The 26,600-nt window shown below is 40.2% G+C and overlaps 1 protein-coding gene and 1 long non-coding RNA gene across 9 annotated transcripts in view; both read left to right on the top strand.

The window, feature by feature from the left end:
- Positions 1 to 26,600, top strand: part of camta1a (calmodulin binding transcription activator 1a) — a 1,306,542-nt gene that overhangs the window by 7,956 nt on the left and 1,271,986 nt on the right. The gene's annotated exons all lie outside the window — the stretch shown is intronic.
- Positions 22,093 to 26,388, top strand: LOC148139770 (uncharacterized). Of its 2 annotated transcripts, XR_015753449.1 has the most exons (4): positions 22,093 to 22,895; positions 23,181 to 23,329; positions 25,376 to 25,431; positions 26,136 to 26,388. It is a non-coding gene; the product is annotated as an uncharacterized LOC148139770 (long non-coding RNA). The 2 variants fall into 2 exon arrangements; XR_015753448.1 differs by having other exon boundaries at positions 22,093 to 23,329.

Here is a 26,600-nt window from a genome sequence, read left to right as displayed (position 1 = left end):
AGATCTCTGGTCAGGGATGCAAAAATTAACACACTATTTCTGCTTCTCAGTTTAATCCAGTGACTTCTGGTTTTCAAATGTGTGTGAATGTGTGCACATTATGAAGTACATGATGGATTCGGCATTAGAATATCTTGGTCTGGAGACTGCTCAACTAACCACTTCCCTTGAATGATGTATAAAGGGCATCTAATGTCCACAAAACCCTATGCGGAATGATGCATTGCCTTTGGATGGGTGGGGAGAACAGTTGGTGAGATAACAACGTAACCAGTCTATCACCCTCAGGCTTGGTTCACTGCCTTGTCAGTGTCTCGACAAGTGAGATGTCATGTACATGATTTTTCATGAAAGAAACATTCAGTGAAATATTATGGTTCTAGCCCATTTAATTTGTTAAAAGATTTTTGGAATATTAGTGCTATTGTGTTGCCAAGCTTTATTTTTGTGTAATTTTTGAAAAGCAAGTTAATTTAGTTTTTTGAATGCACACAATACATTTGAGAATCTCTGATATATGGTTTTATGTTTTAGTATAACTTTTTGTTTTGCACCAAGAAGTGCATTATACTATTGTATAATTAGGTGTATAGGACAGCTAGTATCTCTGACTTTGAGAACATATGGGGCACTGAAGCCTTCAAGTTCCAATTAGAATTGAAGCCAGAAGTTAGAGGCACACAGCAAGGAAACAGATCCTTTGGCCCAACCAATCCATTCTTAGCATATTCCCAAAATAAACTAGCCCCACCTGCTCCTGGCCCATATCCTTCCAAACCTTATTCATGTAATTATCCAAATAGTTTTAAAAATGTTGTAATTGTACCCATATCCTCCACAAACTCAAGTTCATTCCATCTGCGAAACAGTGTAAACAAAAAAGAAGATAATTACTCTCGTCTTTTTAAAATCTCTTTCCTCTCGCCTTAATGTGCCTGCTAGTCTTGACGTCCTCCATCTTGGGGGAAAAGACAACTGCCAGTAGCTCTCTGTACTCATTATTTTATAAACTTCTATGTGGTCTCCTCTTAACCTCCTCTGCTCCAGTGGGACAAGTCCTAGCCTGTCCAGCCTTTTTCTATAACTCAAACCTTCCAAACCTGGCAATATCCTGATAAATCTCTTCTGAAACTTCTCCAGCTTAATATTGCCTATCCAAAACTTGGCAACCATATCTGGACACAGTGTTCCAGAAGAGGCCTCGCCAATGTTCTGTACAACCTCAACATGACTTTTCAACTTTTTCATTCAAAGGACTGAGCAATGAAGGCAAGTGTGGCAAATGCTTTTTTTTAATGACTCTGTATGTGATTAAAAAGTTCAAAGAATAATGTACTTGAACTCCTAGGTCTCTCTGTTCTATGGCACTACCCAAGTCCCTACCATTAATTGTATAAGTCCAACCCTTGTTGTACCAAAATTCAAAACCTCGCATTTATCCAAATTGAACTCCATCTGCCATTTATCAGTCCATTGTCCCAATTAATCAAAATCCCTTTGTAATCTTAGAAAACCTTCTTCACTGTTTACTATGCCACCAATTTTGGTGTCATCTGCAAACTTACTAACCATGCCTTCTATATTCTCATCCAAATCATTTATATAAATTACCAACAAAGGACAACCCAGAATCGATCGCTGTGGAACATAATTTTGTAAACCTGTATAAGGTCACCCCTCCACCTCCCATCCAGGTAAGAAGGCCACAACCAATACAGCCCCTCTCTCCCTAACTCAAACTGTCCATCCTTGTAAATCTTTGCTCACTCTCCAGTTTAACAATTTTTTTCTACAGCATGGGGACAAGAATTATATACAGCCTAACTTTGTGTGTGTGATATTATCAGTGTTAAAGATGTGACTTAATTGGATGCTGAGCCTGGAATCATTTAAATGATTTTTTATTCCTGTTCTCAAATGTTAATTTTTCAGTTAATCTTAGAAATCAATAGTATTTTTTAAAAAAAAGCAGCATACTACTTAAATTGACAACGACTGCAGAACTCTGCAGTGCATATGTAGTGAATAAGTCTTGAGTGACCTGCGTGAAAAGTCAGCATGTGGATACTGCAACTGATTAGGAAGGCAAACGGAAAAATAAAAATAATGTAGAACTGCTTTAGTGAATGGTTTCACAAAATATTGTGTATTTACATTATAAAATGTTCTTTATTGCAGTAAGTACATGGTTTGTTTTGTGCATGTTAACTTTTTTTAATAGTGTGTGCATAAGAGAATTTGCTCAGTTTTAGGAAGAGGTGAATCAGCAAGAGACTGATTTCTATATGGAATAAGGTGTTTACTGCAAGGATCTGAGAACAGAAAGAGAAACAAGTCTGTAGTCCGATAAAGCAAAGATTTGGGGGAAACGTAGAAGAATAACTCTGAATTAACATCAAATTGACTTGAATTTCAGGGGTCTTGAGCTTTTTTAACTCAAAGAATGATAGAATTCCTGCAGTGTGGAAGCAGGCCATTTGTATTCACCCCTACCTTATCCCTGTAACCCTGCATTCCCATGGCTAATCCACCTCGCCAGCACATCTTTGGACCGTGGGAGGAAACCGGAGCACCTGGAGGAAACTCATGCAGATGCTGGAAGAATGTGCAAACTCCACACGATTGCCTGGGGTGGGGGGGAATCAAACCTGGGTTCCTATCGCTGTGAGACAGTAGTGCAAAGCACAGAGCCGCCATGCATTTTGTTAAATATAATTTAAGAAGTTTATGAATAGAATGGCTTTACTTTTAAAAGAAAACACCTAATTGGAATATTGACAGTATTAAGTAACTTAAGTTTGTTTTATGTCTAGCATGTATTGAATGTTATAGTGACTGGAACAGACTAAACAGAATGCAAGCTGGATTCTTATTGTTACGACATGGAAGTTGAACCCCTCTGCCAATTAAAACTAAAACACCCAGAAAAGTTTACCTTGCCTTATTTGTTTAAAAATGTGAGCGAGTGAAAGAAACCCCTGATTTCCACTATTTAAAGAAAAAGAACCCCTTTCAGGTGACGTGCTCTCCAATTTAATGAGTAGTTTGCTCTGGCTAATTTTCAAAACTCCCTTCCTTTCTATGTCCCCAGTATTGTACCCGCTCATTGGTCTGATGTTGGTAATACAATAAAATTCAAATTCAATTGGTTTTTGGTATCTTGGGCATAAATTTAATTCAAATCGGTTGCCTTAACATCAGAACACCACCCCAAGCTGATTGTTACATATAATCAGTTCTCTGCACCTGTCACCTAGTCACAGACACCTGTCCTGTCGCAATCTCTCAGTTCAGAAAAAGCACCTCTTTCGAAGTGACCATATACTCTTATGACTTTGTAACACTATCATCACCCCTCTTAGAGTACTGAATCCCATGCCCCCCCCCCCCCCCCCCCACCCCCAACTCTCATGCAGTCTAAATCAAAATTATCAATAAGAAATTCTTTATTCTTTCAGAGTTAACCATTTAAAATTTCTGATTCCATTCCGGATTTACTTTAATGAAAAATAAATTTCAGAATATAGTCCATGTGTGATCCACTAATCCATGTGTTTCTTTGACTTGGGTTTATCATATCTTAACAGTCATAAAGTGCTTGGAGGACACATTGTCCTTGGTGGTTGCAATTGCCATATTGCCAGTGGTAAGATATAGTTGCAACTTACCTATCCTTTCGATGAGATGGGGTGAAGGCAAATTATCATGATTTTTCTGTTGGCATTGTTACGAGATAAGTAGAATAATTGTGGAAAGATATCTGTTCAGTTTTTTAGACACACTTTCGCAGAACAAACCAGTTCAAACTGTTACTTTGTAACACAATCTATTTGTATTTCTTGCTTTTTATATTTGTATACATTTGTTTAAGCAGATTATTGCTATTTCAAGTTTTGGTCATACTTGGTTTTCTGCCATTTTCATGAGCTGCGAGAAATTGACAGACAGTAGAAACTTCCATACAATCAACAGTGTTCGATTTTCAATCTTGGAACAGAATTAGCAAATGGACTGCAGCGATTTAAGAAAGCAACTTAGCACCACCTTCTCAAGGGTATTTAGAGATGAGCAATAAATTGGCCCAGTCAATGAAGCCCACATCCCTTGAATGAATGAAATAAAAGCTGCAAAGTATTTATTGAGCAGATTGTTGATGAGCAGGTTCAGTCGGCATGCATGATATTTTTATTTACTGAGTAACTGATGATTGAAGTATATCTTTCAAATTATTTATTGAACTACAACTTTTGATAGAATTTGGAAGTTTTCTGAATGAGTTAGAAAAAGAGAAAAGTTCTAATATATGTAGTTGGTGGTCTGTGCTACAGAGTGAGCCATTATTATTGAAGAATATTTCTTGTACAGCTTAGTGTTGATTTCAAGAGCTCCTCTGATTCAAGTATTCATGTTGTATGACATGCCATTTTGCTGTCAGTGAGTTTGGTGCTTTGATTAAAGTTTTAAATGTATAGTAATTCATGAGTAACTTGCTGATATGCATCCAAATTTATTGGCATTTCCTGTCTTATACGTTGTATTTGGGGCACAGTTGGATTTTGTAGTGAGGTGTATTCAGATGTGTTTACTGCTATTAAATTTTCTCAACAGGCATGCTAACCTGTTTTGTTCATGTTTTACCAATCTGGTGGACAGATTCAATAAACATTGTGGAATGGGTGGTTACATCTATTACTATGATTAGTGAATTTGTCAACAATAAACCTAGACATGAATCCAGGGAACAAAAACCTGTTATATTTTCTTTCAACCTACTTAACTCGCAGGTGAAATTCTCAGTTTTTAGTGTAGCTTTTGTGCATCTTCTCCATATGGTCAATAAAAGAGTATGACAGCAGAGTCTGCAAATGAGGCTGCCAGGAAAGAGGGGTTTTTAGAACTGTATGTATTTCTCACTGTTACAAAGTATGTGCTTGGATTGCATTAACTTTGTAGTTATTTTTACTTATTAAAAAGCAGTACAGCATTTAGTCTGGGCAAACCTAAAGCAATCTTCTAGATATTTGGAGAAGGAGAAAATTAATTTGTCTGAGTCAGAAATGAGAGAGAGTTGCTGCTTCACATTGGTAAATGGATGGAAGACCTCAATAGAGCTCCCATGTAAAAAGAACATAAGTTGATAGTCTAATTTACATTGTGAATGTCTGCATTCCTAAATAAAGTAGTGCTATAATTACAGAAAATGATTGTGCTGTAAGAAAATTAATATGCCTATTGGTCTAGAACTAGAAAAAAAAATGTCATTGGTAATCCTGAGATTTAGGCACGAATTGTTTGGAAGTCTTTAATTTAGGTCAAAATACAAGTGTAAGGGTCAGATTTGAACGAATGGACGAAAGGAGAAAAAGGAAATTCAAAACTTTTCAAAACACAGCAGGCAATGCTGAAATGATGCCTGTGAAGTGAACTGAATTTATGTACTGTTTCTAGTAGGTGTGAATCTTTGTGCAAAACAGTCAGTAATTATGTATCGGTATTGACTGATTTGGTCTTGGAAGCCATGTATGTCGTAAGTTTGGTAAATAGATGTGTGCATTGGAGATTGTCCTTCTGATGTTGACATGAGGAAGTATTGTTATGATATATAAGGGATGTTTCCTTTTAACTGGGAATGTTTGTTTAAAAATGAAAGATCATTTAATTTTCAAGCTTTGGCTGTCCCAGATTGTGGTACTTGTATCATAGTCCTGTGAGTGTGAAAAAAATTTACACACTGATTACATGGAGTGTCGTGTTTGTGTTTTTCTGACATCCACAACCAGGAAATAAATTAAACTGAACAAAATTAATTTTACAAGATCGACAATAAAACATTATTTGGCTGCCCTTTTTTTTGCTTCTGTTGACAGTTATAAACTAAGTGAGCTACTCATGTGACATTTGTCATGACCTGAGATCCCTTAATGTAGTTACTGTCTTGTAAATTGCTTTTGACTATCTATTGTTCTGGCTGTATTGTAAGTATATGTTCATGTAATGTTGGATCTTTGAAGTAACAAAACAATCTTGAATTGATGTCAGTAAGAAATAAATACACTCGAAGACCAGCAGTTAAAATTTTAAGAGTTTGAGGTGGGATAAAAAAATGACATTGAGCAGTATGAACAGTTTGCAGTACAGCTTAATATCCCTGCCTTCAGAAAGAGAAATTGGCGATGGTTATTATTCCTCATGACCAGCCAGTTATTTGTGGATTCTGAATGAAGATGAGATCACGTTTCCGGTATGATACTTTCAACTAGCAGAAATTATACTGGTTATGATTATACTCAATATTTCAGCTTGAATTTCACAAATGATCGGCATGAGAGTCAGTTACAGAAGGATGACTTCATAGAACTGTACCTAAATAAGGAGTCAATGCTTCTTGAAGTTATCACAACAGTAATTTGTATTTATATTGAACCCTTAATGTAATGGAATGTCCCGAGTGATTAGAAGACAACTGGCTTAGAACAGACCTTGTTAACTGAGTTACTTTTTGTTTAGTTATCATTCTTTGATTCTAAATGTTTCCCTACTTCCTTGGAATTCCAGACTGTTACAGAAGTATAATTCCATTGATGGTCATTCTTTCTTACCTTGGCCAAATGACATCACAGGATAGTTAGATTTAAAAAAAAATTGATCCATACTGTGATGTTTGTGCACATGACCAAAAACTCAGGTAAATTTTTAGGAGCATTATAAAGAAAGATAAGCATAGAGAGACTTATGGAAGGAATTTCAGAGCAGGCATCGTTCAATCTTTCACTGTTTAGACTGAAGGTTTGGGAGTTTCAGACAATGCAATTAATTATGTATGTAAATAATGAATTCTCAGTATTATCTTTTTTCACCTTTTGTCTTTTTCCTTTGCTTCATATTTTGGACTGAAAACAATGTGAGTGATTCATTTGCAGAGGTGAATAGTGTTAATGTTCCTTTTCAATGTGTGCAAAAGTGTACCTACCAGGAATACCTATTTCCTGCTCTCACTTTGTAGTGAATTGAATAAGTTCAAACTTCTCTTTATTCAACGGGACACAAGTTAAAGTATACTAGGGTCATACAGCATGGGAACCGACCCTTCGGTCCAACCCGTCCATGCCGACCAGATGTCCCAACGCAATCCAGTCCCACCTGCCAGCACCTGGCCCATATCCCTCCAAACGCTTCCTAATCATATACCCATCCAGATGCCTCTTAAATGTTGCAATTGTATCAGCCTCCACCACTTCCTCTGGCAGCTCATTCCATACATGTACCACTCTCTGCGTGAAAACGTTGCCCCTTAGGTCTCTTTTATATCTTTCCCCTCTCACCCTAAACCTATGCTGTCTAGTTCTGGACTCCCCGACCTCAGGGAAAAGACTTTGTCTGATAATCATATCCATGCCCCTCATAATTCTGTAAACCTCTATAAGGTCACCCCTCAACCTCTGACGCTCTAGGGAAAACAGCCCCAGCCTCTTCAGCCTCTCCCTGTAGCTCAGATCCTCCGACCCTGGCAACATCCTTGTATATCTTTTCTGAATCCTTTCAATTTTCACAACATCTTTCCGATAGGAAGGAGACCAGAATTGCATGCAATATTCCAACAGTGGCCTAACCAATGTCCTGTACAGCCGCAACATGACCTCCCAACTCCTGTACTCAATACTCTGACCAATAAAGGAAAGCATACCAAACGCCGCCTTCACTATCCTATCTATCTGCAACTCTACTTTCAAGGAGCTATGAACCTGCACTCCCAAGGTCTCTTTGTTCAGCAACACTCCCTAGGACCTTATCATTAAGTGTATAAGTCCTGCTAAGATTTGCTTTCCCAAAATGCAGCACCTTGCATTTATCTGAATTAAACTCCATCTGCCACTTCTTAGCCCATTGGCCCATCTGGTCCAGATTCTGTTCTGAGGTAACCTTCTTCGCTGTCCACTACACCTCCAATTTTGGTGTCATCTGCCAACTTACTAACTGTACATCTTATGCTCGCATCCAAATCATTAATGAAATGACAAAAAGTAGATAACCCAGCACGATCCTTGTGGCACTCCGCTGGTCACAGGCCTCCAGTCTGAAAAACAATCCTGCCACCACCACCCTCTATCTTCTCCTTTGAGCCAGTTCTGTATCCAAATGGCTAGTTCCATGAGATCTAACCTTGCTAATCAGTCTCCCATGGGGAACCTTGTCGAACACCTTACTGAAGTCCATATAGATCACGTCTACTGCTCTGCCCTCGGACTTTCCAAATACATGTACATCCTGTCCTTCCGGATTCCCTCCAACAACTTGCCCGCCACAGAGGTCAGGCTCACCGGTCTATAGTTCTCTGGCTTGTCTTTACCATCCTTCTTAAACAGTGGTACCACGTTTGCCAACCTCCAGTCTTCTGGCACCTCACCTGTGACTATCGATGATACAAATATCTCAGCAAGAGGCCCAGCAATCACTTCTCTGGCTTCCCACAGAGTTCTCGGGTACACCTGATCAGGTCCTGGGGATTTATCCATCTTTAACCGTTTCAAGACATCCAGCACTTCCTCCTCTGTAATTTGGATATTTTGCAAGATGTCACCATCTATTTCCCTATAGTCTATATCTTCCATATCCTTTTCCACAGTAAATACTGATGCAAAATATTTATTTAGTATCTCCCCCATTTTCTGTGGCTCCACACAGGCTACCTTGCTGATCTTTGAAGGGCCCTATTCTCTCCTTAGTTACACTTTTGTCCTTAATATATTTGTAAAAACCCTTTTGGATTCTCTTTTATTCTATTTGCCAACGCTATCTCATGTCCCTGTTTTGCCCTCCTGATTTCCCTCTAAAGTATACTCCTACTTTCTTTATACTCTTCTAAGGATTCACTCGATCTATCCTGTCTATCCCTGACATATGCTTCCTTCTTTTTCTTAACCAAACCCTCAATTTCTTTAGTCATCCAGCATTCCCTATACCTACCAGCCTTCCCTTTCACCCCGACAGGAATATACTTTCTCTGGATTCTTGTTCTCTCATTTCTGAAGGCTTCCCATTTTCCAGCCATCCCTTTACCTGTGAACATCTGCCTCCAATCAACTTTCGAAAGTTCTTGCCTAATACCGTCAAAATTGGCCTTTCTCCAATTTAGACCTTCAACTTTTGGTTCTGGCCTCTCCTTTTCCATTACGATTTTAAAACGATTAGAATTATGGTCGCTGGCCCCAAAGTGCTCCCCCACTGACACCTCAGTCACCTGCCCTGCCTTATTTCCCAAGACTAGGTCAAGTTTTGCACCTTCTCTAGTAGGTACATCCACATACTGAATCAGAAAATTGTCTTGTACACACTTAACAAATTCCTCTCCATCTAAACCTTTAACACTATGGCAGTCCCAGTCGATGTGTGGAAAGTTAAAATCCCCTACCATAACTACCCTATTATTCTTACAGATAGCTGAGATCTCCTTACAAGTTTGTTTCTCAATTTCCCTCTGACGTTTGGGGGGGGGGGTCTATAATACAATCCCATTAAGGTGATCATCCCTTTCTTATTTCTCAGTTCCACCCAAATTACTTCCCTGCATGTATTTCGGGAATATCCTCCCTCAGCACAGCTGTAATGCTATCCCTTATCAAAAATGCCACTCCCCCTCCTCTCTCGCCTCCCTTTCTAACCTGCCTGTAGCATTTGTATCCTGGAATATTAAGCTGCCAGTCTTGCCCATCCCTGAGCCATATTTCTGTAATTGCTATGGTATCCCAGTCCCATGTTCCTAACCATGCCCTGAGTTCATCTGCCTTCCCTGTTGGGCCCCTTGCATTGAAATAAATGCAGTTTAATTTATTAGTCGTACCGTGACTGTTTGACTCACTTCTGTTCTCAGCTGTACCCGTCTCAGATCGATCTCTTTCCTCACTATCTCACTGGGTCCCACCCTCCCACCTTACTAGTTTAAATCTTCCCAAGCAGTTCTAGCAAATGTCCCTGCCAGTACATTCGTCCCCTTCCAATTTAAGTGCAATCCGTCCTTCTTGTACAGGTCACTTCTACCCTAAACGAGATTGCAATGATCCAAAAATGTGAATCCTTCTCCCATACACCAGCTCCTCAGCTATGCATTCATCTGCTCTATCCTCCTATTCCTGCCCTCACTGGCTTGTAGCACTGGGAGTAATCCAGATATTACTATCATTGAGGGTCTCCTTTTCAAATTTCTGCTTAACTCTCTAATCTCCCTTCAGAGTCTCAGCCTTTTCCCTTCCAGTGTTGTTGATTCCAGTGTGAAAATGACTTCCTGCTGGCCCTCTCCCCAGTGAGAACATTCTGCACCCTCTGAGACATCCTTGATCCTGCCACCAAGGGAACAACACACCATTCTGCTTTTTCTCTGCTGGCCACAGAAACATCTGTCTGTACCTCTGATTGCAGAATCCCCTAACACAATTGATCTCTTGGAAGCTGACGTACCACTCGTTGCATTAGAGCCAGTCTTAAGACCAGAAACTTGGCTGTTCGTGCTATGTTCCCCTGAGAATCTATCACCCCCTATTTTCCAAAACAGCATACCTGTTTGAAATGGGTATATCCACAGAAGACTCCTGCCCTAGGTGCTGTCACCTCTCCCCCTTCTTGGAGTTAACCCATCTATGTGTCTGTATCTGAGACTTTTTCCCCCCCCCCTTTTATATAACTGCCATCCATCACATAATGTTGCTGTTGCAAATTCCTCATCGCTTTTATCTGTCTCTCCAACCGATCCACTTGATCTAAGAAAACTGTTTTGATTTCAGAAATGCCAGCCACCATCTGAAACCTTACTGGTGTTCTTAGTGGCAGTTATTTATGTGAAACTTTGTGGTGAGGACTGAGAGACTGCTGATCTTACAGATAAGCTTTTCTTATCTGTTTCTTCCCGCTATCTGCTATGGATCAGGCCAGACCCCCTCAAATGATTTCAAGAAAGTAACCCAGACCCTAACTTTGTTTTAAGCAGGTGTGAAGTGGATATTTCAGGAGAGATGCAGCTGGTCAAACCACTTAGTTTTAAACAAAACAGAATTTATTTTAAGATTACAGAATGAAACATAAACAAGAGAACAGAGTACCGAACAACTTAACCTATCCGAAAACACAACAGACTATTCCAACTTAATGATGCTGTCCCAAATATTTGCAACATTCCACCTTAACACCAGTTGGCACAAAAGGTAAAATCAAACAGGATCTTAAAGGAGAGAGAGAGATGGCAGAGGGATACTGCATGGAACACCTTCCATTTATGGAGGAACCTCGATTATCTGGCATTCAATTATCTGAATATCCGGTAAGAATTTTAGGTCCTGATGATTGGCTAAACTGTTATCTGGCATTCTATTATCCAGGGTTCGATTAACCAAACGAAATACTCCCCACCCGTGTCATTTGGATAATCAAGGTTCTTCTATAGTTGTTTCTCCGATCCGCAGCCTCAGTCTGAACTGACTGCTTTGTGAACAGCCAGTCTGTTTAAACCAAACTAAACCAAACCAGAGGGAAGCTGAGTTGGGAGAACTGGCTACTCCCCTTTCTTTGTACAAGTTTTTTTTTGAAAACTTGAAAACATTCTCAAGTAGATCAACTCTGGACATTTTGGAGTCTGTGTCTTTATGACCTCTTGAAGAAAAATCAAGGGCAACCATTAGTGTCTGTGCAGCCACTTGATTTGGTTCTTGGGCTAGTAGTTTTACAGGCTTGTGTGTGGACAATGCAGCAGAAACATCTAGCCTATGAAGAGAAAGCAAAAATCTTTCTCTTCCTCTGTGTGAAGTAAAAGATTTTTCTTAGTGGCTAGTTACTTTTCCTTCCCATTCCTCTGTCAACTTTTCTTTCTGAAAATTTCCTGTTGAATGGAACAACCACCTTCAGAGTCTCTGAAAGGATGAGTTCTTGACCAGTCAGTCAAAGATTGATAATCAGTATGCCTGCAACCTTGTTTCATGGCAAAGACTCAAAAGGAACTAAAAGAATATAATTCATCACTGGTTGTAAGTGGTGCTATTAAACAATATTTTTCTTTATCCTGTGATAGCATTCATGTCTGTTTGTTGTATATATATATTCATGTTGTATATGGGACATGGGTGTTGCTGGTTCATAAAACATTTAAGAGCTCGTCCCTAATTGCCCAGAGGCCCATGTCAAGAATATTACTGTGGGTCTGGAGTCGCATGTAAACCAGATCAGGTAAGTACAGCCATTTCCTTTGCCAAAGGACATTAGTGAACTTGATTTTTTTTTTTCACAATTGACAATGGTTTCATGGTCATCATTAGACTGTTAAATTCAATGACCATCTGGAATTAAATTTCAACATCTGTCATACAAGGCTTTGAATCCAGGATCTGAGAAAATTACCTGGGTCTGTGGATTACTACTCCAGTGATAATATTATCAAGCCATCACCTTCCATATCTGTGTCTGAAAGGCAATTTTTAAAAAGGATAAAGTTTAAATTGTACAGCTACTGATTAGCGATTGAACTTGTCTATTTTGCTATTGGCTTAAAACCAGTTTGATTGCAATTAGTAGTTAATTCCTTTCAATGGAGAAACCTGATGTGTCCAACCTTTTAGTCTGAATTAGACAGTTGGGTAGAATTGGGCAATTTGTAGGTTTTAATCAGATGTTCACGTTTGGGATGGCTCTGGGAATAGTAGGGCTTGATTACCTGAGTGCTACTCCAGTTAGTTATGACAGTATAAAATGTTCTTATTGGTGAAGGATTGAGACCAGAGGATACAAAGTTCAGGCAGTTGGCCAGAGAATCGATAGTGACAAGGGGAACATCTTTCCTGTGCAGTGATTCAGTTTTTTTGGACCAATGATGCATTATCTGAGTGTATGGTGGAGGTAGCTTCAATTTAAACATGCAACAGGGTGTTGTATTATTAGAAAAAGAAACATCCGTAGAGTTGTGTGGGGATAAATGTAGGAGGAGGCACTATTTCAGAGCACCAGCACAGACATGAAGGGCTGATTGTCCTCCTGTGCTTTTGTCAATCTTTGATTCTATGATTTCTTTTTGTTTTCCTGTAATCTCAACTGGTCGCAGGAAAATAATGATGTGGCTATTCCCTTTTACCTTGCCCAAGTTGTTCAATTCTGGGGTCTTTTGAATTTCTGCCTGGTCATGCTCACATTGATGTCCATGCATGCATATTTCTAGTGTGATTCATCAGTCGTGGGAGCTATTATGGATTTCTTTTCACTTTTTATATAGTACTAAGGCCAATTGTTAACCTTCTATTTTCCTTGGTTGAGATCAGCAATCAAAGATGGAAGCTTTCAGGCCTGTATGGCTTACTGCTCCACATAGCAGTAATTATTTTTATTCACCACTGGATATTGGCATTTGAAATGTTTGTAGTGTTAATTTTTCTATGATTTGCCTTGGGGGTGGAAATTTTGTTGTCTGAAACACTTGGATGCATGTGAGAGGATTGTGCCTGGGGAGCTTTCAGACATTGTTGATCAAAAGGAATTGCAGTATAGAGCCAAAAATGATTATTTGAAACCAACTGATGAGCTCTTTTGTCAACATGAGTTATTAAATCTAAAAGTTTTTCCTGATTTAATGCATGACAAACAGTTTGTCTTGAGATATTGAAACAATCAACTGGCTGGCCAGCCATTGAAAATATTATACACTTAAACAAAACCCAAGTACTGTGGATGCTGGCAGCCAAAATATAAACAGGAAGTGCTAAGAAACTCAGACCTGGTAGCATTTGTTGCGAGAGAAACCAATTAACGTTTCAACTCCAGTATGACTTTCAAGTTGACTTTTTTTCCCCCAGACCTGCTGAGTTTCTGCAGCACTTTTACTTTTTTAATTGAAAATATGTATCATAGACTGAACAGGTTACTTGGTCTGTCGATTAGCACGGTTTTTATGGGTACGATTCACTTGTTAATGGGATGGTCCCCATTCCTTAAATGTTCCTCTTTTCAAATATCTTTTTTAAAACAAGGATTATTGAACTTTGCCATGGAAATTTCTATTTTGTAATTGTTCTGTATGTAAAGCTTTTATTGCTATTATAATGTAGAAAATGTGGATACCATGATACAGAAAATGGTGCAAATGTAATAAAGGGTACGTCTGGTTCCAAGTGATCGATTGTGGTATGGGACTCTAGTCAGAGGCGCAGACAGATGTTTCTGCGGCCAGCAGCGAGAATTCAGAATGGTACGTTGCTTTCCTGGTGCCGGGATCAAGGATATCTTGTAGAGAGTCCTGAATGTCCTCATAGGGGAGAGGGATCAGCAGGAGGTTGTTGTACACATTGGAACTAATGACATTGGAAAGGAAAGGATGAGATTCTGTAAAGAGAATATAGAAAGTTAGGCAGGAATTTTAAAAAGGAGGTTCTCGAGGATAGTAGTATCTGGATTCCCCGTGGTGCTATGAATTATGATAGGAGTAGGAGGATAGAGCAGATGAATGCATGGCTGAGGAGCTGGTGCAGGAGAGAAGGGTTTACATTTTTGGATCATTGGAATCTCTTCTGGGGTAGAAGTAACCTGTACAAGAAGAGTGGATTGCATCTGAATTGGAAAGGGACGAATATACTGGTAGGGAGATTTGCTTGAGCTGTTCGGGAGGATTTAAACTAGTAAGATGGGGGGGCGGGGGTACCCAGGGAAATAGTGAGGAAAGAGATCAATCTGAGATTGGTACAGTTGGGAAAAGGAGCGAGTCAAACAGTCCGAGCCGGCAGGAATAAAGCAGAGAACGAAGTGGGACTGATAAACTACATTTATTTCAATGCAAGAGGCAGATGAACTGGGATGTCATGGAAATTACAGAGATGTGGCTCAGGGTTGGACGGGACTGGCAGCTTAATGTTCCAGGATGAAAATGCTATAGGAAGGATAGAAAGGTGGGCAAGAGAAGAGGTGGGAGTGGCGTTTTTGATAAGGGATAGCATTGTGGCTGTACTTTTAGATTAGATTAGATTACTTAGTGTGGAAACAGGCCCTTCAGCCCAACAAGTCCACACCGACCCGCCGAAGCGCAACCCACCCATACCCATTCCCCTACATCTAACACTACGGGCAATTTAGCGTGGCCAATTCACCTAACCTGCACATTTTTGGACTGTGGGAGGAAACCGGAGCACCCGGAGGAAACCCACGCAGACACTGGGAGAATGTGCAAACTCCACACAGTCAGTCGCCTGAGGCGGGAATTGAACCCGGGTCTCTGGCGCTGTGAGGCAGAAGTGCTAACCACTGTGCCACCGTGCCGTACCCTTACTTTGGAAGGGTATTCCTGGGAATCCATCCAGGGAAGTTATTTGGGTGGAACTGAGAAATAAGAAAGGGATGATCACCTCATTGGGACTGCCACCACCCCCACCCCCAACCTCCCTCTCCCCCAACCTCCCTCTCCCCCAATAGTCAGCAGGAAATTGAGAAATGAATTTGTATGGATATCTGTAAGAATAATAGGGTGATTATGGTAGGGGATTTTAACATTCCAAGCATAGACTGGGACTGCTGTAGTGTTAAGGGTTTAAATGGAGAGGAATTTAAGTGTGTCCAAGAAAGGTTTCTGATTCAGTATGTGGATGTAGCTACTGCACAAAGTGCAAAACCTGACCTTATCTTGGGAAATAAGGTAGGGTAGGTGACTGAGGTGTCAGTGGGGGAGTACTTTGGGCCAGCAACTATGATTCCATTAGTTTTAAAATGGTCGTGGAAAAAGATTGACTAGATCTAAAAGTTAAAGGTCAAAAGGGGAGGAAGGCCAATTTTGATGCTATTGGGCAAGAACTTTCAAAAGTTGATTGGAGGCGGGCGTTCGCAGGTAAAAGGACGGCTGGAAAATGGGAAGCCCTTAAAAATGAGATAACAAGATCCAGAGACAGTGTGTTCCTGTTAAAATGAAAGGAAAGACTGGTAGTGGTAGGGAATGCTAAATGACTAGAGAAACTGAGATTTTGGTTAAGAAAAAAAAAAGGAAGCATATGTCAGGTATAGACAGCAGAGATAGAGTGAATCCTCAGAGCATAAAGGCAGTAGGAATGTACTTGAGGGAAATCAGGAGGGCAAAAAGGGGACAGGAGATAGCTTTGGCAAATAGAATTAAGGAGAATCCAAAGGGTTTTTAAAAATACATTAAGGACAAAAGGGTAACTAGGGAGAGATTAGCGCCCCTCAAAGATCAGAAAGGCTGCCTTTGTTTGGAGCCACAGGGTATGTGGGAGATACTAAATGAGTATTTTGCATCAATGTTTATTGTGGAGAAGGACATGGAAGATATAGAATGTAGGGAAATAAGTGGTGACATCTTGAAATATGTCCATATTACAGAGGAGGAGTTGCTGGATGTCTTAAAACGCATAAAGGTGGATAACTCCCTGGGAACTGTTTAGGTGTATCCTACAACTCTGAAGCTATGGAAGTGATTGCTGGGCCCCTTGCTGAAGTATTTGTATCATCAGTAGTCACAGGTGAGGTGCTGGAAAACTGGAGGTTGGCTAACATGCCACTATTTAAGAAATGTGGTAAGGAAAAGCCAGGGAACTATAGACCAGCGAGCTTGAGGTCTGTAGTGGACAAGTTGTTGGAGTGGATCCTGAGGGACAGGATTTCCATATATTTGGAAAGGCAATGACTGTTTAGGGATAGTGAAATGGCTTTGTCCTTGGGAAATCATGTCTCTTGAACTTGATTTGAGTTCTTTTGAAAAAGTAATGAAGAGGATTGATGAGGGCAAAGCGGTGGATGTAATCTGTATGGACTTCCGTAAGGTGTTAGTCAAGTTTCTTCATAGTAGACTGGTTAGCAAGGTTAGATCACATTTGGATACAGAACTGTCTCAAAGGTCGAAGACAGAGGGTGGTGGTGGAAGGTTGCCTTTCAGACTGGAGGCCTGTGACCAGTGGCCTGCCACAAGGGTTAGTGGTGGATCCATTACTTTTCGTCATTTATATAAATGATTTGGAAATGAACATATGAGGTATAGTTATAAGCTTCCAGATTACACTAAAATTGGAGGTGTAGTGGACTGCGAAGAAGGTTACCTCAGAGTACAGTGGGTTGTAGATCAGATGGGACAATGGGTGAGGAATGGCAGATGGAGTTTAATTTAGATAAATATGAGGTGCAGCATTTAGGGAAAGTAAATCAGGGCAGGACTTGTGTAGTTAATGATAAAGTCCTGGGGAGTGTTGCTGAACAAAGAGACTTTGGCGTGCAGGTTCATAGTTTCTTGAACATGGAGTTGTTGGTAGATAGGATAGTGAAGAAGGTGTTTGGTATGCTTTCCTTTATTGGTCAAAGCATTTAGTACAAGAGTTGGGAGGTCATGTTGTGGCTGTACAGGACATTGGTTAGGCCAATTTTGGAATATTGTGTGCAATTCTGGTCTCCCTACTATCGGAAAGATGTTGTGAAACTTGAAAGGAACAATTTACAAGGATTTTGCCTGGGTTGGAAGATTTGCTCTGTGGGGAGAGGCTGAAGAGGCTGAGGCTCTTTTCCCTGTAGTGTTGGAGGCTGAGAGGTGATCTTTAGAAGTTTATAAAATCATAAGTATGGATAGTGTAAATAAACAGTCTTTTTTCCCTGGATTGGGGGAGGGGGGGGGGAGGAGTCCAAAACTAGAGGGTGAGATTTAAGGTGAGGGAGTAAAAAAATTAAAAGGGACCTTGAGCAACATTTTCCTTAAGGGTGGTGTATGTATGGAATGAGCTACCAGAGGAAATGGTAGAAGCCGGATGGGTATATGAATAGAAACTGTTTAAGAGAGATATGGGACAAGTGCTGGTAAATGGGACTGGATTAGGTTAGGATATCTAGTCAGCATGGATGAGTTGGACCGAAGGGTCTGTTTCCCTCCTGTGCATCTCTGTGACTCTTAGTTGTATACTGCGTGGTTGCGTAACAGCAATATTGTATCTGAATTATGTTCTCTGGTTAAACCAGTATTGCAAACTGTGATTTGTGCTTCTGTACTGATTTCTCAGTCTTGTAATGTCTCCATTTGCTCCTACTTCTCCTGATATTTGATTTCCACCTCTTTCTCAGTCCTTCTGCCACTGAAACTCTCAGACTTCTTCAGTGCTTTCTTGATTAAGGATCTTTCTTCATTTTTTTTTTGTTTGTCCAAAATTTTTCTGATAATGCTGATCCATAAAAATTCCTGCAGATTCGTCACCTTTGTCCTTGATGTACTACATTGTTATCGCCCTAATGAAGGAAATTAACTTGCATTTATGTTGCGCCTTTCATGATTCATTATGTACCAAGGCTTCACAGCCAGTTTAATACTTTTTAAGTGTAGTCACGGCTGTAATGTAGGAAAAATAGCAGCCAATTTGTGCACAGTGTATTTCCACAAATAACAGAAACAAATGAAGTTTTCAGAATAAGGGGCAAACTGTTTAAGCCCTGAGGTGAGGAATTTTTCATTTGGAGGATAGTGAATCTTTGGATTTTTCTTCCCTACATGGTTATGAAAGCTTGATTTCTCTGTAATACAGAGATCAGTAGATTTTGAGATGCTAATTACCTCAAGGTATGTAAGTAGCAATGATCTAGAATAGAGGAGACTTTAGATGCAAAATGGCCTATTTCTGTTCCTGTTTCTATTATCTATTGCAGCTACTGGTTAACATATTCGTGCTGGCCAGGACAATTACTCAATTTCATTTGTGTTTTTATCTTTCCATCTTCATATCATTGGCAGTGATGTTTTACCCTTTGCTTCTCCGGCTCCTGATACTCTCCATAAAATTACTTCTCTACAAACTGTTTAGCCATCTCTTCACATAGCAGTGTCTCTGATAGGGCATCTATCTCTTTTTGTTGCCTCTTGAAAGGAATTTGGATACTACACAATGCTACATTCTGTAAATATAACTTGTTGGAAGTAACTTCATCAAGGAATGTGCTGGTTCTTGGTGGAGTGAAGACTGAAATTAGTTGGAGTTTGCAACTTGGATTGTTCAACTGGATAACATTGAGTAGCTAATCTATAGAGACCAGGAACACTCAGATTTATTGCTTGGTCAGTGTTGCAATAAGACACTGCCACAGGTTAAGTAAATTTCATTTGACTTTATGTCCCTTGTCGAGGGCATAATAACATCCTTTCACCTGGAAGTTGGGTCAAACTTTTGAAACTGTATGCATCTGGACATTGGCAAGCCTGAACGTGTCCTCTCCCAAAGATTCTGTCTTCCATCTTATAACTGAATAACTGTGCTGTATGAGTCTATGACTCTAACTTGCTAGTGATCTCCATCTAAATTCGCAAATGAAGAATCAGTACAAAGTAGGGATATTGGCAGGTGATCAGATGCCTCAGAAATATGCCCAACAAAAGATCCATGTGTTCTTGTTACAAAGTCTACATTAAAAGAGTTGAGGAGACAAATTGTCGGTTGACATTATTCTGTCAGATCGGTTGCATGAGGTATCATTGGTCTTTATAATTATCCTGCTATTCTTGTGGTGGACCAGTACTCATTTGAAATTAATAATGCTGCTAATAAACTTATATTATTGCCTTTTTATAGTTGGATTTTGCTTGAATTGTGGGGTAAAATGGAATTTGTTTTAATTTGTAAATTAAATACATTGCAGATTATTAGTTCCAAATAATATTTTAAACCCCTGAAGTGACCCTCAAAGTGTTAAAGACTTAAAAAAGAATGGTAAGCACATTTGCACAATCTTATTTTGTTCTCTCGAAGTTGAACCCCAAGTAGAAAGGAAGGGTTAAATCATGCATCAACACACTGGCTCAGATTTTGTGGTTACACTGACTGTGTAACTGCCACCATCTGTTGTCATTGATTTATGTAACTGACAGCACCATCAATACCTACCTATCTGCAGAAAGTCTGAGGTTTCTGTCAAATGATTCCCCATTTTTCTGTAAATCTTAATTGGGGGGTTGATCGGACTAGTGTTGTAGAGAAGCTATATGAGTTATAAATAGTTAATTATTTTTGGTTACACTTTTAAAAAAAAATTAAAGTTAAATTTTACTTTAGCTACTTTTGGGGTAGTTCTTTGCCTCTCAAAATTTTAACAGATTATAGCACGGGTTAAATCATTACTGTGTTGCAGGTTTAAATTAGTGGAGGATAATGTTTAATTATCTCATTGATCATGTCTACTCAGAAGCTAGATAAACATATGAAGGAGAAAGGTTGAGTATGGTGAGATGACATAGTGGGAACACCCTCATGTTGTGCTTAAAGATAGGCAAGGATCCTTTTTGTGCTGTAGATGTAATATATAATTTTATTTAACAATTCAAACTGACTCTGGCGATTTTATTCTACAAAGTGATTGTTCTTTGGGTGAAATGAATTCACTGGGTTATCCTATTTAGCATTTTTAGATTCTCCCATTTGAATTTAATATCTAGTTTTTCTGTCTTATGAGATGGTGCAATATTCATTTTGTGGATGTACTGACAATGGAATCCAGTTTATATCAATAGGTCAAGCAGACAGAAACATTGTAGCCAAATCAACTTTGCATGCTATCATGAGACTTTGTATGTTTTAAAGCTTTGCTAATGTAGCATTTCATATTTCCCACTTTTGATGGTTTTCCCAGTTCAATTCTTGTTGATACATTTTCCAAATTTACAGCTTTCCAACATAGTGTTTAAACAATTTTTATTTGGTGATTATTTCACCATTATTGAGTCCTCTCAGCCATTCATGATGTTATCTCATATGAAGTGCATTGACCACCATCCAGTCATTATTAGATTAGATTCCCAACAGCATGGAAACAGGCCGTTTGGTCCAACAAGTCCACACTGACCCTCTGAAATGGACCCCACCCAGACCCATTCCCATGGATGGACATTTTGTTCGGCGTTGCTGTAGGACTCTATGACTCTAAGTTGCTCAAAAATAAAGATGTGCAGGTTTGATGAATTGGCCGTGCTAATCTCCCTGCCTTTGGTGTCTGCTGACATACATGCCTTTTGGCTAATTTTGCATAGATCTGATTCAGAATTCAAGTAATTGGCAAGTGGCAGAAAGGTATATTTCATTTGTCTGCTCATTGCTTTCACCAATCCACCAATAACTGAAGGGTTCATTTTTATGAACCCTTAAAAGGTGCACTGGGCTAAACTTCAGGTGCTGAGTTTAAATGCTTAAGGTGTGGTGATAATCTGAATTAAAAACAAATATTTAGGTCGGGCAGAATCTGTTGTGTTTCAGGTTGCCCTGTTAATGCACTGTGTAAATAGTGAGGAGGATAAGTGGGCGGCACAGTGGTTAGCACTGCTGCCTTACAGCGCCAGAGACCCGGGTTCAATTCCCGCCTCAGGCAACCGACTGTGTGGAATTTGCACATTCTCCCCGTGTCTGCGTGGGTTTCCTCTGGGTGCTCCGGTTTCCTCCCACAGTCCAAAGATGTGCAGGTCAGGTGAATTGGCCATGCTAAGTTGTCCGTAGTGTTAGGTAAGGGGTAAATGTAGGGGTATGGGTGGTTTGCGCTTCGGCGGGTCGGTGTGGACTTGTTGGGCCGAAGGGCCTGTTTTCACACTGTAAAGTAATCTAATCTAATCTAATAATCTTAATTTACAAGAGGATATAAATTGGCTGGTCAGATGGGCTGATCAGTGCCCAAGAGGAATTCAGTCCAGATCAGTGTTAGGTGATGCAGTTGGGAACGATAAACATAATGAACAATGGGATCTTGGGCTGCATGTCCACTGGTTCCTTGAGGTAGCAGGACAGTTAGGTCAAGTGGTTAAGGGGCATATGGGATATTTGCCTCCAAGTAGCTGAGGCATAAAGTGGAAGAGTAGGGAGGTTTTGCTGGAACAATATAAAGATTTGGTTAGGCTGCAGCTGGAGTTTTGTGTACAGTTCTGAAATCCACATTATAGTAGAGATTCGATTGCATATGGTACAGAAGGGATTTACCAGGATGTTGCCTAAACTGGACAGTAATGAAGAAAGATTGGATAGACTGGGGTTGTCCTCAGAACAGAGGACATTGAGGGGGGCATATGATTGAGATGTCCAAAATTGAGGCATCTAAACAGGAAGGAACTTCTCTCCTTGGTGGAGGGATCAATGACCAGGGGGCATAGATTTAAGGTGAGGGGATGTGAGGAAAAGGTCTTTTTCCATCCAGAGATGCTGAAATCTGGAACTCCTTGCCTGTAAGGGTTGTAGAGGTAGAAATCCTCAACTATTAAGAATTATTTAGATATATACATACAATGCCAAGGCTATGGGCCAAGCACTGGAAATTGGAATTCGAACAGTTAGGTGTTTGTTTTTAACCAGTGCAGGTTTGATGGGCTGCATGGTCTTTGTCTGTCGACCTCTGACTAAGGTTTAAGGATATTTTAGTTGTGTTAATTTCATTAGGTTTCATGATGTGTTTCTCTGTTAGGTCTAGTGAGATTTTATTCCTTATCATCCAAAACTTAGTAACTACCTACCTTGTCCTGATGGTACCTTTCTCATCCAGTGCTTGCATGATTCTGCAATCATTGTAGCTGGAACAATGCTCCACTCACCAGATATGCTAGAATGGATCGGAGTCAGTGGCATTTGCTGTCATCTTTAAAATTGTTTTGTGTGACTGGACAAGCACAGTCAGTCTGGAGTTGCCCTGTACAGTTTTTCACCTATCCCCTGAATGTGGCAAACAAAGGAACATTGGTGCGTGCTTTGACAGGGACCAGGATGTCCTGATTCATCAGGTGGTGCAGAGCAGTGGTGTCCTTTTCTCTCTTGATTGGCAGAGGGGTCCATGCCATCAGATTGTCAGCCTATGTTGAAGTTGCCACCATGTTCAGTGCAGTCTCCACAGTCCAGAAGACTTCGAAGTATTGCTGTTAGAAGGTCACTGACCTCCGCTCTGCTTGGGTAAGTGCTGCTATCATCATCTTTCTGCTGTCTTTTGCACTGTATTTCCCTGATACTGCACCAACCTCCAACCAAGTCAAATACTCTAATTCTAATGCTGTTGCACGCAACACCTTCCCTCGCTGATTTCCCCCACATCCCAACTGTCTCAGTACTAACCTTGTGTGATCTGCACTGCCTATTCACTTGCTCAGATAGCTCACTGCCTTTTCCCAACCTGCACAAGTGCTAATAGCTGTACCATCCACTTTCATCTCACTCAGTCACACCTTTCTCTCATTCCAGAACAAAACAGCCCCCATTAAGGCAAAAAGGGCTGGGAGAGGTGGTGTGATGCCTGCCATTAGGTTCTTCATGCCCCAGAAGGCCCTTGCAGGAGAGGAAGTGGTCTCACTCCTGGGGGGATGCTGAGAAATTCATGTCTTATCAACCAGGTAAGTAACATTGTTCATTCCAGTCCAACTCTGACATAAGTCCCATTGTTGGTGTTAGTTAATCCACACAATTTTATAATCTTTAGCTGCAACACCTTTCTTATGAGTCTTGTAGGTCCTAGTGGGATGTCTATTATTTTAGCAGTCAAGTGGCCATTTTACAAGAACTGTTGTTTAGTGCTCTGAGGAGCTACGTTCAGAGGCCTCATGGGGAAAAAAAAATCAGCAAGGCTGCCTCCTGCACCATACATCAGTTTAGATACCAACGGCTCAGTAGCAGCTTCAGCTATGTTCGAGTTGAGAACACAAGCTGGTGAACATATCTCTGCAGCCTGCTGAGGAAGAAATGCGCCAGGTTGCTGGCATTCAGAGGATTGCTAGAAACCAGGTGTCTGCTGAACCCCAGGAAGCAGAGATCCTTTGCAGTACCGGCAGACACTGACTCTGTATACATGTAGAACCAGATATAGGAACTCGAGGCAGGTATGTGGGATGCAGAGGCCCTCAGTTCATGGGCAGCAATGCTCAAAGTGCCCAGTTGCTTCATGCATTTGATTGTCGAGCTGCATGGACAATTTGGCAGCTGCCCTGGAGAGCCATGTCAGCAGATGCTGGATCTGCTACAGACAGACCTGCATTCCATCGCTCTAGCCATTAGTCCTCCACCGTATTGCTGAGGTAATGGGGGGGATGGACCATCTTAACTTCCTACTAGGTTTTTCTTCCTAGAAAGAGAGCATATGGTGATAATAGGTACCCAACCAGAGAAGAAACCACACACAAGCTCCTCGTTCTTTTCTCTGATTACTTCAGAAGTGGCTGGGCCTTCTACATGTGACCTCACGTGATCCTCACACCCGTGCAGCTTCAAAACGATGAGGCTACACTCTGTCATAGACATATTCAGTATGTCTGGGCTCTCTGGGTCACCTGACCAAACTTCCAATGCCAATGGGTTGGAAAGGACAGTCTCTTGAGGGCACATAGGTGACACTGGTGATATTTCTCTGCAAATAACATTTCAATTTTGTTGAAACATGCTCAGAATGCTACCATGTGTGACTTTGTGCTGCCTTATTAAACTGTCACAATGAGGTCGGATGCCTGACTTGACACTATTCCAGATATGTTAATGTGTTGTAATGCGCTATTCAGCAAATGTTTGCCCCCATGACAAAGGACTGCTGACCAGCAAGAAAAGCAGCCTGTCTCTGTGACTGTGCTAATAGGCAAGGCAGGGATGCTGTGAGCATGCATGTCAGAGCTGAGTGGTTGAGCGGCCCTGAGATGCAGCCTGGTCCATTGTGAGAGTTTTATGTCTGTCCTTTCATGCAAAGTATCCCTGTATGCAATGCTTGTACATCATGAAGTGTAGAATTTTTTTAAAAAAATCAGGCATGGGATAGGGTGTCGCTGGGGAGGCCAACATTTATTGCCTATCCCTAAATGCCCCGAGGGCTGTTAAGAGTCAGCCACAGTGCTATGGCTCTGGATCACATGTAAGCCAGAAGAGGTAAGGATGACTATTTCTTTCCCTAAACGACATTAATCAGCCAGATCAGTTTTTCCAACAATCGACAGTTATTTCATGGTCATATTTGACTCTTCATTCCACATTTTTATTGAATTCAAATTTCACCATCTGCTGCGGCGGAATTTGAATCCAGATCCCCAGGATATTAACCGGGTCTCTCAAGTAACAGTCTAGAAATAATATCATCGCCCCTCCACAACTGTCAAGCAAGTGAATTAGAGAGCTACTGCTATAAAGGTTTTGAGATGCTGGAATTTGTTGGATGTGTAGGTCCATGGATGTGGGGTGTATGTAGCTGGTGTATAGAGTGTTCCCTGAGGTACTGTTGGGTGTCCAAGATGGCAGGCTAGAAGAACAAGTGACAAGCTGAAGTTAAGTATCTGCTCTGACTTCGATGTTGGGAATTGTTGATATTTAGTTTCCTCGTGGTGGGTGTGAGAATAGGGAGATGCCGATGAATAAGGTCAGATTTGTTAATGAAATTGTTAACAAGCAATAATCTCCATTTATAGATATCTCAATTCCCTAGAAGATCGCATCTTAATGCCTGGAACTCTTTGAAAATGCTGTAAGTTGCTGCTGACATCAAGGAAGGTCTTGTCTGCTTCTCACTCATTTCTCCCACGGGTCTTGCAACCCATCGTCTACTCACAAATGCTACTTCAACTGAGTGTACTGCATTTTCTGTTTTTCTGCTGTTAATGAACATGACTTAAATTATCCAGTGTTGTAGAAAATAAATAATTCTGGTAGTTCAAATTTCTTTCCCCAGTCAATGCATGTGCACTCTTTGAAAGTATAAACTCTATTTGAGGATTGTAAAATTCAATTCTAAATGGAAAGCATAGCTAAATGAATCTGAGGTAAGTAAATCTTAAAAATGGTTTTCTTTAAAAGATAATTTTGACAATGTAACTTGTTAATTGATGTTTTTATTGTCATGTTTAAAGTTAAATACCTAGAATTTCCTGACCATATGCCTTAGTAAATGCATTTTGGTGAAGCTCAGAATCAACGACCCAGAAGGTTCAATGTGAAAAAAGGCTAATTTATTTCACTGGGGAAATTTCTGTTCTTGTTTACTACCTAGTGATCTTTGTTCAAAAATACACATGAGTTTGCAGTCTTCAGGTCTGTACAGAATTGGATTTTATGGATTTTGCTATGGTCCTTCCCATTGTCAAATCCCTTGCCAACATTTTGGGTCTGATTTTAACTTTGGTTTAAGTTAATGAGTTTTGAGTGAGTTAAAATCTTGTCCTTTCTTTCCAGGCTCAGGTGTGAACAATACCCAAATTTGGGTAAGGTACAAATGGTCTACCTTGGAGCCATTCTTCAACAGATGTAATAAAAATGGAAAAAAGAAAATTGTGTTTCTTTTATATACTCATGCACAAAAGGTTAAAAAGGATTGTGTGATTTTTGTTTCACCTGAGAGAAGTATGAAACATTTTCCAGTGTTGAGTTTAATTGTACACTTTTTTTTGACAGCAATTCTGGATTAACAATAAATATTTTACTCTAAATATGACTTTAGATTTTTGAGAGTTTTGTTTTTGAGTCAAACCTTATTCTGCTGTGGTGTTCAAGTATTTAGGATTTTGATTGATACATTGTCATTGATCAAGCATTGGTATCCTTCTTTTAAATATTCAAGTTAGCAAGAAGATTGAGCCTTCATCTTTCAACAGCGTATTGAAATCTATTTATTTTATCAAACCAACAGTCTTGGTTCCA

This window comes from Chiloscyllium plagiosum, unplaced genomic scaffold (genome assembly GCF_037043375.1).
Source record: "Chiloscyllium plagiosum isolate Xiang-an unplaced genomic scaffold, Cpla_swu_hap1 HiC_scaffold_37, whole genome shotgun sequence".
Classification (NCBI taxonomy): Eukaryota; Metazoa; Chordata; class Chondrichthyes; order Orectolobiformes; family Hemiscylliidae; genus Chiloscyllium; species Chiloscyllium plagiosum.
Note: the sequence above shows the minus strand (reverse complement) of the source record. Positions and strands in the feature narration are given on the sequence as shown.